We start from the raw sequence: 13,387 nt of genomic DNA, 5'->3' as shown, positions 1-13,387 counted from the left end.
CATCCGTTCCTTTGAGCTTCCTATCCCCTTTAAGCCAATTTTTTCTTCCCCTACAACTTCCTATCCCCTTTAAGCCAATATGTTCTTCCCCTACAGCTTCCCCCATAGCCTTCTTTTTTTGTATCTAGCCTCACCATTTTCATTGTGATGGTGATGGCGGATCGTCAAGTGCAATAGAAGATGAAGTGCATCTCTCACATCTCTCCTCCACACCCCATCGAAGATTTCTTCGATGATGTCCTTACTGGCATCGTAGCATCAAACCGGCTCTTGAAATTCGCTCAACTACCATGGAAAGATGTCTATGATGAGGAGCTGGCAAAAGAGATTATGGACTCAACAAAACTCATGTCTGAATTACTTTTGAGCTCCTAAAGAAGGTTTTGTATGAAGCAACGGTCCGACACCAAGAAACTAGTAGATGCAAAACGCTGTGATGCATTCTTTGAAGCAAGCACCTGCTCGACTTCATAGGGATATCTTATAAACAAATCTAAGGACGAAGGGCTGAAGATGACCTTTGAGTTTTGTCCAAATTCATCAGACTTAAAAAGAGCATAGGATATGCATCTTGGTAGTACATGGCCTGAGTAATCACAGCGGTGGAGGACCAGCTACCTGTAGATTGGTTTACAATTTTTTATAAAGCTTTTGAAAATCAGATCTGAGCCATCAACAAGGGTCAAACACATTGTAAGATCGGTCCCTACTTTACCATGGGTTGATGTCAGGGTGAGTGTTGTGGCCAGGTGCAGTACCAGTAGCAGGAGGAGCAGGGCCCTCAGGAGCAGGAGGACAGGACAAGGAACAAGATAAATAGGATGAGCAGGAGAAGGAAAAGAATCACCAAGAGGGATAGAACAAAGAGAAGATTCAAGAAAGGTGAAGAGTAGGACAAGGAATAGGATGATGAAGAGGGAGAAGGGGCATGAGAAGAAGAGTAGGAACAACATGAGGGCAAGGGCAACAAGAAACAAGATGCAAAGAAGCCAGAGGAAAATAGCAAGAGGTGCAGTCGATTCTAGCAAATTGACCTATAGGCGAGTAGCGATTGGTGTGCTGAGCGCACACTCAAATAGAAGGTGGTTCTTTAGGTAGAAATGAAGTTGTAATAGGCAAGGAGGAGAACAAGAGAGCAGTGTGCTGAGTTCTCTTTCTCTGACTTGAGTTGATACGTTAGGGAGTGTTCATTGCAAGCCGAGGCGACTTAGTTGTGTCAAGTGATTTTGATTTAATGAATGAGCAATTGATTGTCTCCTTGGTTTTATGTGTTGCAATACTTCACTGTGTTAAGTGTTAAGTGTGTGTAACTTTCTCATTAGCTTGTCCTGACCTTCGAGTGTTGATTGTTCGCACCTGGTCTACACCCCCAAGCAAACCTATCTTAGGACTGCAAGAGTGAGCATCTTCACGAAGCGCAACACTGGGTTGGGAATTAAATCGAGCATTTTTTAGTTAGCCGCATGAGTGATCATAACTAGACCTCCCAATAGAGTCACTAGAGCCAGGGGCCCAGAATACTCAGGAGATTGCATAGAGGAAGGACACAAGAGATCCCATCTTATCTCCCCCCACCCCTCCCATCCACACCCTATATCTCCCCCCTCCCTTTCACCTCCCGCAAATGCCGTTGCCCCTATTTGTTCCCGTAGCTACAATGATCATCACCATTGCCCCTTCTCCTATTATAGTCATCCTCACAACTGTCCCTTCTCCTATTACAATCATCCTCACCAACCACACCCCATTTTCACCCTTCGCTTTAGTAGGATCTCTTGTCTAGCCATCTTAGACCCCTTGGTGCCTAAGCCATCCTACAGTGGCATAGCTTCATCCTCTTCCTCCTAGTCTCAGATTGGCCCTGTTGGCTCAAGATGTAGCCCCACAGAGGCTATGGAGTCAAATGATCTATTGTGCTAGCTTCTAGGTTCGAGACCTTGTCCAAGATAAGCCCATATCAAACAAGTTCTGGAGGCTCAAAATATGGAATCATCTCAACATCCCTAATAATTAGCCCCTTGCCATGGAGATGATGGCCTTGATCTTGCAGCCCTAAAAGGGGGCCTCCATTGGAGCAATTGTATCCCATCTCCCTCCCATCTCGTCCTTTCTAGGATTTTGACTTTTCTTCCACAAGATAGAGTTGGTACCCCTGTGCTCTTTGATCTGATGAGATGAGGACCAGATGTTTGCATGATGGAGGAGTGGTGCCCCCCCAGGGGGGGGAGTTGTCGATCTCTCATGACAACATAGCTACCTTCTCATTGGGCATTTTGATGAAGAGGTGGGGCATGGGCCTTGTAGTAGTTATGATCTTCTTGGGGCTAGAGGTTCAACTCAAGTAGGTTACCCCCTGGATGCTACACTAGTGCACTAGCCACCTTAGTTTGGATGTCTCCTTAATGTAGTGGGTTCTCAAGATAGGGATTGAGCCTATTATGCCTTTGGTCATGCTGTTGTCACATGGACAAAAACTACTCTTCCAAACATGTACCCAACTCATAGAAATCCATACATGATCCCACCCATAGGAGGGCCTTGTGTTGCTCCCCCCCTCCCCCCCTCTTTTCCCCTTGTGTTGTCCCCCCCCCCCCTCCTTCCCCCTCCCCTTCCTCCCCCCCTTTCCCCCGCCCCTCCCTCCCCCCATTTCCCCCGGCCCCCCCTATGAATTGGGCCATGATGAGTTGGAATGTGCATGGACTCCATGATCATGCACAGAAGTAGCCACAAAGGCTAATGCTTTGTCAAGTGCTACAAATGGTTGTGGTGTAATAGTTAGTTGATCTTCTCTTGATTCTCCTCTATACTCTTTATTAATGAGAGCTTTTTGGTGGAACGGTTAGGATGACAGGAGCACTCATGATTGTTGGATTATTTTTACAAAATATGGGCCATTAGATGAAGCTTTTGCAACTGAGTTTTCTCAAACCCTCATTGTCCTGTAGGGCGTTTGGTACTCTGGTGAGATGCCTGCCTCACTTACGGAGGGTCTCATACATTTAATCCTAAAAGGGGGTTGCAAAAACTTAGTATCACAGTGGAGACCCATCAATCTATTGGGCACTTGTTATAAATCCTAGCAAAAGCAATCTGCCTGTAGTTGCATCCCTTACTCCCTGATCTTATTCATGATACGCAGAGAGGGTTTGTTCATGGAAGAAGCATTTTTTATAATATATTCTCATTTTGGGAAGCTTCTCAGTGGGCCATGTAGAGTAATCAAAAGCTCACAATTCTACTCTTGGACTTTGAAAAAGCCTATGATAAGGTAGATTGGGAATTCTCGGAGAGTACCCTTCATCACTTTGGATTTTTAGATGCTTCGATTAGAGGGGTCTCGGCCTTGTACAAGTCTACCCATATCCAGGTGCTCAAAGGAGGGGTTAGGGGAGACAGGTTTCAGATTTTTGGATCAATCCATTAGGGATGCCCTCTTTCCTCTTTTCTTTTCCTCTTTGTGGCTGAGGCTATGAGCATTTTTCTTAGATCTTGAGCTGACATTCTTGGTCTCAAACTTCTTCTCAGATGGGAAGAGGACCTCGTGGATTATGAGTTAGCATATGACACTACTATCTTCTTGGAGGCCTTTCCTCAGACTCTCATTTCCTTCAGGATAGCTTGTGTTATACTGTAGGAGGTGCTCATATCAATTGGAACAAGTCCAATGGCTTTTGGATTTATGACGATGACACTAGATTGGGGGGCTAATTTGGATTTCACTTGGATTCAGAGGGGTGTGTCAGCCAGATACCTAGGATTCCAGGTCAATTTGGGCATCTCTTCTTTGTAGCAGTTTGCTCCTGTGTTGAGGAGCATTGGGAGAAAACTCCTTTTTTGGAGTTCAGATAGACTGGACCTTGCATCCAAAGTGGTGGTTGTGAACCAGGTTTTGCTGGCCACAGCCTGGTATGTGTGCTCCTATTGGTGCAGTTCTAGAGATTGTATCACTCAGCTCATAAGGCCTATCATGAATTTTTTATGGAGCGGGCTAGATGGCACTGCAGACACTATTGCCAAAGTAGCTTGGGACACCTTGATCCTTCCCACACAAGAGGAGGATCTAAACATCATAGATCCAGACTTGCAATGGAGGGCCTTGATTTGCAAGTTTGTGGTCAGAGGACTTATGCCTAGGGATGAGCCTGGGAAAAACTTCTTCATTCATGATATTCAAGCTTGCAGCCCCTCCTCAAGGGGAGATTGGATGGACAGCACTAGATGGGATCTTCACCTCAGCTGCCTCAGGTCTCCATCCTCCTCCCCAATTATGGTTGCAATTCTAAAGGCTTGGGCCAACTTTAGAAGTACCCTTTGGAGAGTTCCTCCCTCCTCTATCAAAGAGATTGATAGGAAACCGATTATGTGGAATGACAGTATACTTGATGAGCATGGTAGGTAGCTTGGTATGTCTCACTATATGTAGTGGTCTAGGTGGGAGTGAGGCCCTACCACCTCCATAGGTTCTTGGAAAGCTTTCAAGAGGCTTCCAAAAGTTCGCCAACAAAAAACAATTAGTTACCTTAGAGGATGTGCAGGGAGGATACTTTAGATTAATGTAGCCCTTCCCCTTATTGGGTGAATACAAATGACATGCCTGTTGTTTGCTCCGTGTGGACGGGGGCTTTCTTGAGGATAGGCATTCCTCTCCACATTATAGCTTTTTTGGGAGCACACGAGGATGCCTTGGTTTTTGATGTACAGGCAGCTGCCAAGTTGGTTATTTCTTCAGAGGATATTCTTTTGGGCTTGCCTTTTTAGCCTATCAGGATCATAGGCTTTTTGGATCAGGGCAAGGACTCTGCATGGCATATTGATCTGAGCCCACATCTTTCTCTTTCAGGTTCTTGGAGGTTGTGGCTCTTTGGAGGAGTGCCAATAAAGTTTCTTCAGTGGGACTCAGGAGAGTGGGAATGGATTGTTGCAGGGAACAAAGAGAAGAGCCTTCCTTTTTTTGCTTACACGTTTAGTAATGCCAAGAGGTTCCAGATCAGTTGTAAAGGTTGGAGACTTTCTAGGGCCCCTCATTGGGAGAGTTATCAGGTTTCTATAGATTTGCATAGGGTATTCTGGCGGAGGCTTTGGAGATCCCGAAGAAATAGAAAGGTCACTCTATTTTTCTAGCTTTCTATTCATGGAGGGATTGTAGTGAATATTTGGTCTAGATTTGGGGCAGACCCCACTTGTCCTAGGTGCTTGTCTGCTGGTGAGTCGATTCATCATTGTCTATGGGACTACAAGCATGCGAGAGCCATTTGGATGGGAATTGCTAGGGTCCTCAGTACTTTTGCTCCTTCTCATTTCTTCATGTCATGGGGATCAGTGGCTTGGCTCTCCCTATCAGGGCCTCAGATCTTTTGTGAGTGGCAGGATGCTTCTTGGGCCATATCGATTTGACGTCACCTAGTCGAGACTTGCTCTCTTGAGGATGTGCCTATCTCCCACTATAGACCAGTATACGCTGATGGGGATATAGCTTGGGAGATATTGGGCTAGCATCATTGCCTCGCATCTTTGGAGGGCTAGATGCACAGAGGCCTTAGATGGATCTTAGGACCATCCCTCGCACACCCTGGCCAGTGTTTGGGTTGACACCGTTCACACACTGATGGCTAGTTGGGCGAGCATGTAGAGTTCTTCCTAGGCAACCTCAGTCGGGAGGGTTATATTCCTTAGGGAATGGAAGGGTTCCCCCTTTTTCTTAGAGACTGCAGCAAGGTTGAGGTGGCACTTTTAACCTCAACCTTGGTTTCTCTCTAGCTCATTCTGAGTTTGTTATTCCCTATTTTAGGGGGATTTCCTAATGCACATCATGATGTATTTTCTCTTTGAGCTTGCTCACACAGGTTTTTTCATACTTAATAGAACTCTTTTTCATGGAAAAAAAAACCCTCATTGTCCTTTGAAGATTTTGGATTGCACTAACCCAGTAGTGGTTCCTACAGCCTTGGATATATCGCATGGAAAGTATTTGAGGGTAGAACTTTCAGATACTAGAATACCCAAGATTTGAGTTTGGACTCTGGACAGTCGTGCAGAGTTTATTGATGGTAGCGCTAACTTCTCCATGGAAGGGATGCATAAAAGGGCTTCAGCCTTGTGCTAGGCAATAACCAGTCAGGGATAGTGCATTGGATTAATCGATCTAGTGGGAGTGCCTAGATTTGGAGTGGTATCACCAAAATTTGGCCTTATGCACATAGGCTTCCAAGGTATCCTGGAAAAGACTCCTTCCGCTTCATCGTGGAATGACCCGTATGCTTCTAGGACTTAGTTGTTGGGAAGAGTGCTTAGGCAATTGCTCAGTGCATTACATTCCTATTTGGAGCACGGGGTTCATGCTAGTACATTTTTAACAATAGACATCACACGATGGTGCCTCCTCATTCATAAGGAGAGGCCCCTAGGTGTGGTCCCATGTAATAAGAAAGAGCAGAGGGTTTTGCATCTAAATTTCTCAAGCACTCTCCCTTGAGATGTTTGACTAGGGTGAGATTATTGCAAGGTGAGTAGTGTGGATTGGTTTATGGATTGGTGACTCTAGGATCGAGGTCCCGAACGTGCACACCCCTACTTGTAGATAGCATTGACCTCATTTTTGGAGGTATCTTATGGAGATTCTCCAAGATGTTGACTCTTGGATCGTGGAAACAAATTAAACAATTTACAGTTCAAGGAGGACAAGCAAGGTGGACCCTCATTCTTAGTGATGATTTTGACCAAAAGGGGCACATGGGAGGCATTTATCTTCACAATTACCGGGCATGACCTATGGAGGGAGGTGGAGTTCTCTTGACATCTCATCCATCTTTGCTTCTCCTTCTGCCAGGAATTGACCAGCAATGGCATGATGGTTTGCTAAAGCAATGTGACAGGTTTATGTTGGGGATTGGGTAACATATAGCAGGGTAGCCAATAGTATTCTCCTAGGGAGGATTATGTTAGCCCTCTTCCTTACCCCTTGTGCCATAGTCCCTCTCTTCATTCCCACCCCCCTTAATCTTTTTTTCCCCACCTATGTTAACACTTCTTCCCTCATGTTCTGTTTTCCTCCATGGCCCTCGAGCATCGCCATGCCTAGCATCTAGCCTCATGCCTCGAATTCTTTTCTAGTTAATACCGCCTGTAGTCATTGGCCAACCTCACAACCAAGCAGGCAATGCTCTAGCAAACGCCTCTATCTAAGCAACACAGCCAACTACACAGGGAGGATCTTCATCAACAAGCTCTACAATAGCTGCCTCCGTCAATGATGCTCTTCAAAAAAGGCCGCCTCACTAACGAAGAAGCAAGGAAGAAGTTTCCCAAAGGTATTGAGATAGTTTCTGTACCTTCAGGAAATGCGCTTGTTCTTGCATTTCAGATGCAACCTGTGACGTTGCAGCACGCCTTCAACCATCCTCAAAGTCTCCTCAAGGTTCTCTACCAAAAAGACATGTGGCAATAGATGGAGAAGACACATGGTAGGATAAGATGTAGCTATGGTTAAATTTAACTTTACCTTGGTCAATGGTTAAGTGAACCCACACTAAACGATGGTTAGGTTTAAGTTCAGGATTGGTTAATTGCCACATAAGCATGCACAATCAGTAGTGCCAACAAAGCACAATAACCTCTTGCTAAGCACCGTTGTGTGAGTGCAGCATGTGAATACATATGACACATCATCAAAGGCCTCTTCTTCACAGAACCTTCGACAAGTCGTAACTTCCAATCCACGAAGAATTTGCATGCACTCCAAAAAGAAAAAGTGATCGTCTTTTTGAGCTCTATGTGCCTATCAAATCAAAAGCATTGTATGCAATTAGACATTGCCATTGAAGCAAAACGAAGCTTATGGTAAAACCTTTGCAACAAATGGAAAAGCAACGCATGAATGCAAAAAGCATGCCAAAAGCACAAGTGCATGAGATGACCATAGCCCAAAACATGGCATCCACACATAAATCATTAAGGCACATGGAAGAACAAAGCATCATGCATCAAGCTACATCGAGCAAAGATGCGAATGCCATTGACATCAAGCATTAAGAAGCAACAACCTTGCCACCTTCAGCCCACATGTTTGTAAATCAAACATGACCACCTAAGAGTAGCTATGAAAGCACCTGAGGGAGGTATTGACATGTACAAATCACATCTGACCACCTTGTAGTAGCCAAAGGATCATGGCACCAAGGGGAGGTGTTGAGATATGGTGCCAGGAGCACATAGATTAAAGGCTAAGGTATGGTATAGGAAAGAACTAAAGTAGCCACCCTAGGATGTAGACTACATGATGTGGAGATGTGGATCAAGGATATCCACAAGGAGATGTGGATCAGAGGATCCCACAAGTGTTGACTATTTAAAGGGCACTCTCTATATAAGAGGCCTACCATGTATTATTGAACACACATTGCAAGAGATATAGATTTGCTATCTCCCTCTCATGTCTTATTTAGTGTGCTTTGAGCCTCCTTAGTTCTTCCGCTGATCTTGTGTACACTAGGCTAAGTACGATCCGCACTTTGTCAAAGTTATGACGTCCACATCTCCAAAGTAGTTTGAGTGGTTTCTTTTGAGCGTGCGCATTTGAAGATCTGCGAACTCTAGAGTTCTTTTGCCCACCAGCAAGATCTCGTCAAACACAATAAGTTGTAGTTGTTCATATAGGGATGAAAGGGTGTCTAGCTTGTCTCTATTTAAGGAGGTGAGGTTCCTTGTATGTGTTGGCAAGTGTAGCGTAGAGTGGATTGTGTTGCCATTGATGTTGTATGATGCCTTCCCTGTGTATGCAAGCATCAGGACATTCGGTAATTTCAGATTAATGTTTGGTGTATTCTGGTTGTAATGCTGTAGCAACCCTTGTACTAATAGAAGTACCAAGTATGTTTTTCCTATTCCTACTCCTCTAGTAAAAAACAAGTGTATTTTCTCTCCAGGATATTTTCTTTTACGTATCATCAAATCGTCAAACAATTCTATGTGCTCTTTGGTCAATGAACACAATTTTTGAAAGTACTCTTCGTTGTCCCATAATATTTTTTTCTTGATGCTTATGATGAAGTGGTCAACTCTTGTTTCCTTTCGCAATTGAGGCATGTCAAGCACAATGTCGTATTGTACTTCTGCATTAATTTCATTACATTCATGGATTGATGTTTCAATGTCTTGATTTTGGGTTTATTCATTTAATAAGTCTTCATTGTCCGCATCTTCATCGTTTTGGTAATTGTATTTTTGTTTGTTTTCTTCTATAGTTAATAATCTTGCGTAGTATGCTTTTTCCCAACTTCCATGTAGTATCAATTCTTAGTTTTGATCATCCTTGAATGGGTAGTACAGTAGAAGATGTTCACGATAAAAAATTTTTGGGTCCTTGAATTTGTTGAACTTAACAAATCTCAATTTCTTGTCTTTCTTTCTTTTTTTGCTATCTGAACTATTGTGGTTGTATTGCAAAGTAAATGTGGCCAGGAAAATGTCATTACATTTGAGTAAAAATGCCCTTTTCTTTCTTTCATTTGTGTTAATGAATTGGAACTCTCTAGTAGACTTGTGCAATGGAAAGGACAATGCAATGAAAGAAGCAAGTTGTGTGCTCATTTGTTGGGAGTGAAGGAAAGCATTGCCCATTTTGCGCATTCGTTCCTGAGTGGTTGAGCTTTCTTGCATGCAAGCCTTCATAGTTTTTTTCAGTGTTTGTGTTATGTTGTTGTCCATTTTGGTAATATAGGATGTACAATATGAAGTTGCTACATATGGATCCATGATGTATTGTATGTCCATGTTTGATTGCCATAAGTAAATTATCTTTTTGTTGAACGCATTTGTGAATATGTCTTTGGGCTCTCTTTTGAGAAACAATATTGTTTTTGTGATGTTTGATTGTACTGCTAGCAAATATGTTCCCATGTCAATTTGCAAGTGCTTGAGCCATTCGTTGAATGACACTCATCAATCTGTTGTTGTATCAGTTGGTACTTCCTTCTCTCTTCTCCTTGAGTAGGAGTTAGAATCATTGTTTCAGGTAGAGGTGGTTTTGGGTAGTGAAATCGACAAACCCTCTTGTTGTTCTTAGTGCAAGTTGTTGTATGCTTATGTTTTTGTATTTCTTTCATATTGTCATTCAAGAAGCTTTTATCACATGTAATGTGTTCATTTATGAAGGATAGCACTACCTCCATATTTTCACATTTGTATTTTGGTGCGTCTTTCACCCATATGATTCCATGTTCATGTTGGCTTCATTTGTTTTGGAATTCAGTCACAAAGAAATAGTCGTGGACATTCCCTATCAAGCTTGATTCTTTCATTATTAGAGATAACATGTGCTACAACTTGTGAACATAATATCTAGCGCATAGTGTTGGATTATTCCTAACAAGTTTGTTTCTTATTGAGGCTAATTGTTGCATATTCGATGAGTGACAATTATTGGGTTGTCACATCATTGCAAAAGCAACCTTGCGCAACCTCTCCTTATAATCGAGTGATGTCCTAAGGCTTTCAAAGTCTCGGTATCCTATACCTGATTGGAGGATTCTTTCTATGTTTCTGTTGTTCTTCACATATTTTGCGTACAGAACTTTGTTTTGTAGCATTCCTTTTCTCAGGCGAACCCATATTGATTGCATAATTTTCTTTATGAGAACCTTTATTGCTTTGAAAAAAAGGTTAGGTATGGATTGAGCAAATCTCAATGTGCATTATTTCCCATTTCACAATGTCTAAATATGTGAGCTTCTCATTGCCAATACTTCTAATGGAGCCAAAGAATAGCCTTGGAAAGTGTAATTCCTCGCTATGTCTATCTTGGAAAAGCCCTAAGGGCTTTTGATTTTCACATGGAGCAATGTACGTTGCTTCAGATTGGTAGTCCACAACTTATGTTGCTTCGGATTGGTAGTCCACAATTTGTTCAACACTTATAAAATTGTGGATCAGGTGTCTATTTCAACATCTTTAGTTTCTTCACCTATGATATGATGGTCTGTGTTTAATGTTGTTGTGTTTTTTGAGTACAATTCTTCCATAGCTATCACATGCTTGTACCACTCATGGTTAATAGTGACATTGTTTGATATATATAAGGGTTTGTCCATTAATGTTTGAAGAGCTTTCATAAGTTTTTTTGGACACACATTCCCTACTATTGCATAGGTGTTTTTATACTCTAGTTTCTTCTTTATTCCAATCATTATTGAAGCCTCATCCTCAAGGAATTGTGGCAACACTTGTTGCACCTTATTCGTATCTGCAACAACAACAACATTGACAATGCTTCCGCTGACCCCAAGTTGCCCATTGTATCCCAACTCTCTTATTTGTGTGAATGCGATCCTTGGCGCTACTAATCATTCCTCAATTTCATTTAATTGGTCAACAATAGGGTATGCCGCATTGATTTTTATATTTGTGGGCACAAAGTACTTGGGAATGGTGTTATTCTTAATTGCTACACTCATTCATGACAAATCTTGTCTTTTTTGGGTTCAAATGTGTTGTTAATTTCTCTTCCACATGCTACCTAATCAAAATGTGCCTTTCTTAGGTAAATGCTATGCTTTTTGAAAACCATTCTTTCATAGGAGAAGCAGTCATGTGAAGGCGTGTCCTTGATCTCTTTTATATATTTCAGCACATGTCTTGACAATTCCCGAACATCATCATGTATTTTTCTTTACTAAGATTGTCATCAACTGTGATTGTTTGCCTTCGACATTTGTTTCCTTGCAATGTTTCTAGGTGGTTGATGTCTTCATAGTTCCTTTTCTTTGATGCTTCCATCGTGTATTGATTTTGTATGTAAGTAGTTGTATTTTTTAATTGGGATATTTTTCTTTTCATTGAAGCTAGAGATATATTTGTTATTGGGTAGAGTGTCTGCATGGTATTCATCATTTCCTTTACTGTTCTCTTATTCTCATCAAGCAAAAGTTGTTTCAAGAAATCATCCATTTCAAAATTCCATATCTTTCACTTATCGAATTTCTTTTGTAATTTGCATGGGAACATGGACACGTGTGGATGTTCTATTGCAATCTTCATTGACAATTTCTTGGTGGAGGAGTTATCACTTTCAAAAGAACGATAAGAGATGTCTGCGCTGCAAAAAAACAATTCAATTTTCAATGCAAGTGTTTCAACCAATGCATACCAAAATATATTGTCATGCGACGAGAAGAAAAATTATTCATTTTGAAATCCATTAAGATACACATTTGTACTTGTTATTCCTTTGTAAATATTTTCAACAGAAGATGCATGGGATAACATATATTTAAAAACAATTACTTCATTATTTGAATGTAAAATGCTTGCAATTTCGTCTGTAACGATTTTTTTCAATGCCTCGATGGAAATATGAAAGTTTAGCAAGTATGAAATACAAAGCAAGATACATTTATTGTGAGGATATTGGGAAACAAAGTTAATGTCTAACTCAACATCACATAATGATTTGTTATACCTCATGTCTCAATGAAAGTTTAAGCGCAATTGGAATAACTGAAAGATTTGTGATGTTATTGTTAACCAATCATGAAGCTGAAAGCAAGACTAATAAAACAATAGGACAAGTGATACATTGCAAGCCTTAGAAAATGTGAAAGAGAAATGGAGGGCAAGAAAGTACGCAAGGTTTATAGAACAACACAATCAATTCATTGTTTATGAGAATTTGATACAATGAACAATATTGATGACAATACTATCATCAATTGTTGTTTTGTGGTTCCTCAACCTTCGGAGCAACATATGCTGTGACAACACCAAACATGTTAATAAAAAAAACACCCCTCTGCTTTCTTGTTGAAGAGATAGGACTTCATCAAGTGTGTGTTTTCTTTGAGCAAGTCCACAAAAGGTCGAGGGAGTTGCAGGACCTTGTCCACTAAGGAGTCTTTCAACACCAACTCCACAGTAGCTCCTTGGGTGCTTGTAATGAGAGCTTTTACTTTAGTAATTTTAACAAAGGAGGGGACTTTGTCACAAACCAAGCAAAACACTTTGTCACAATCCCTTGATATTTTATTCTCCTTGCAAATATGACACACGGACTCATACAAAGCAAAGTTGATGCCAGTTATGGAGCAACCTACAAAAAAAGCAATTGTTGATTAGTCCAAAGATTATGAAACAATATATATCAACAATAGGTAGGGTTTTTAAACAATGTATTTTTGTTGGGACCTGGTTTCCATAACCAATTTGCTAAATGTGTGTGCTAAAAACCCTTGCCAGATAAATAGTAAGATTTGGATCTTTTAAGGAAGTGATGATAGTGATGTCCAGCACATTCAATGCGATAGGCTGCATGTTTTTCTTGCAGCCCACATTATGAAGAACAAACTGAGCCTCTCCAAATGTCTTGAACCTTTCAGCTACTTTGAGGAAATGTGAGCAC

This window comes from Dipteris shenzhenensis, chromosome 4 (genome assembly GCF_047967505.1).
Source record: "Dipteris shenzhenensis isolate YYH24624 ecotype China chromosome 4, Dip_SZ_1.0, whole genome shotgun sequence".
Classification (NCBI taxonomy): Eukaryota; Viridiplantae; Streptophyta; class Polypodiopsida; order Gleicheniales; family Dipteridaceae; genus Dipteris; species Dipteris shenzhenensis.
This window is presented reverse-complemented; position numbering follows the sequence as displayed.